Source organism: Anabrus simplex, chromosome 4 (assembly GCF_040414725.1).
Source record: "Anabrus simplex isolate iqAnaSimp1 chromosome 4, ASM4041472v1, whole genome shotgun sequence".
NCBI lineage: Eukaryota > Metazoa > Arthropoda > Insecta > Orthoptera > Tettigoniidae > Anabrus > Anabrus simplex.
Window position 1 is genome coordinate 344,495,648 of NC_090268.1, and position 2,172 is coordinate 344,497,819.

General features: G+C 36.6%; 1 long non-coding RNA gene across 1 annotated transcript; it reads right to left on the reverse strand.

Annotated features, from left to right (window-relative positions):
• Positions 1 to 629: 629 nt before the first annotated feature.
• Positions 630 to 1,933, reverse strand: LOC137500584 (uncharacterized). Its single transcript, XR_011018103.1, has 3 exons — positions 1,633 to 1,933; positions 1,158 to 1,316; positions 630 to 870 (listed from the first exon to the last, which is right to left on the reverse strand). It is a non-coding gene; the product is annotated as an uncharacterized lncRNA (long non-coding RNA).
• Positions 1,934 to 2,172: the final 239 nt, after the last annotated feature.

Here is a 2,172-nt window from a genome sequence, read left to right on the forward strand (position 1 = left end):
GTATTCTGTAAGAAGACAGTCAGCTCCTGGACAAAACTACTCATGTCTTTACACTGGTCTGGTTTCAGACCACCTGTGCTGTACATACCTAATGCAATGAGTTTGCAGTTGCGATCAACAGTATACCGTAAGAAGGAAGTCAGCTCTTGGACAGAACTATCAATACGCCGGTCTGGTTTCAGACCACCTGTGCTGTACAACTGCTTACTACATACACACAGAAGGGACCTACTACATGTATTTCAAAATACTCCTTTCCTTGTAAACCATACATGTTCTACCACATAAAATACACAAATTAAGATGTTGTAATAATGCTAATAATTTTAAAAAATTGGAGTTAAGGTTCTTTCCCATCAGGTGCTAATACACATAACTCACTGAGGATTCAAATAAATATTGATAGATAAGTATAACAAAAACTGATTTAATTAAAAAAGTAGAACATTTCTCAAGAACATAAATTTTATTCGATTCTTTCTTGATCTAACACTGTATACAACAGTTCCTGAATTTTAACTTTGAAAACCCTTCAACCTAGTACACTCATTCTTTCCATGTCATCACAAAGACACTAAAAATAACACTGATTACATTTTCTTTTCAGTATCTTTTCTAAATATTCACTTAACACATCACTGTCACTGTCACTTTCACATTTCTGTTTCTTTTATTTTTAACTGCTGGCAGAGCTGTTTGTGGAAGCAGAAGCCACTGGACTGGAAGTTGAAGACCCTTCAGTAATTTCTGATCTGTAGGAGTAAGACCCCTCCAACACAAATTATTTCTGCTTCCTCCTCCTCTATTTCAGCTTGGTGAAAAGGCTCTCACACATCAGGTGCCACTTCCATAGATGTGTTTGTTACAGAACTGAAAAAAATGAACAACATATTAATGCAATTCTTCTAAATTGGAGCTATATTTTAGTCTGGACACAAGCCTTCTGCTTAAGAAATTGTTACTTTCAATAATTATTTTAGTAAGATGATTGTTAGGGTGGATTATATTATATTACTTTCAGTTATATCTGATAAATTAATGAACAGATGGGTGGAACTTATGGCCTACAGACTGAATCTTCCCCTCACTCTTTCACAACTAGAACACTGGTCTGTAGTGTAGGCCTACTTTTAAAAATAAATATTACAGAATTGTACCTTTTTCCAGCAATGAAGAGTTCCAGAAAGTTGAGAGCATTGAAGTAGACCCATTTTATGTTTTCTGTACAGCAGAACCTGGGAGGAGAGGGAGGATGTTATCTCTCCAAGTTCGATATCCAGCCTTCAGAATTTGCCTTGTTTTGGCACAACTTTTTCCTGAAACAATGAATCAGAATATTGTGACAAAGAAAATATACATGTAGTAGGCCTACTTATGGCATAGGCCTACACTTATTTGTCATTAAAGCGAACAATGGTAGGCCTATTCATTTCATTAGGTACAAGATGGAGGTTAGGAAAGCACTGCTTATGTTTTCCAAACATTTCTTCAATTAAGTTACAAGAATGATAATTACTAGTTCTCCTAGTGTAACTTTTTTTACCAATCTATTCCGTATAATATATTTTATCAATAAATAATCTAAGATAACACTATTCATAAGATAATCGTAAAAATATAATAATTACTTACCAGTTTTTGTCCCAGTTCTCGACGCTATAGAATGCCATACAAAATTCACGATCTCCCTATTACTATATCCAGGGAGTCTAGGATTATACACCACTTTGTTTTCATACACTAAGCAAATTAATGTTTCGATTTCATCAACAGATGACTATGTTGCGTCCGCCATCATCGAACGACTGCGACTGAAAAACGGACACGTTTGTTTTCACAAACCAGTCGATCTTCATCGCTCGTAGTTGATCGCTGACGATCGATGCTGTGTGACTGGTGCCACTGCCCTCTGTAGGTTTGTTTTCTTAGTCGGTTGATCGCAGTCGTTCGATCGAACGTAACAGACCTTGGGTTAGGGAGGCGGTGGACACTTAACAGCTCGTCTGGGCAGTATGTTCCGAGCTGTCAGCGGAGGTATTGCGTGGAATGACATTAATATACGAATAAGTGTGAATGGAATTTTAAAAAAAAGTATGAATGCGCATAACATGGAGATAACGTTGGAATCCAAGACGTAAATTGTGGCAAATATTCGTTTAAAGGAAGAGGAAT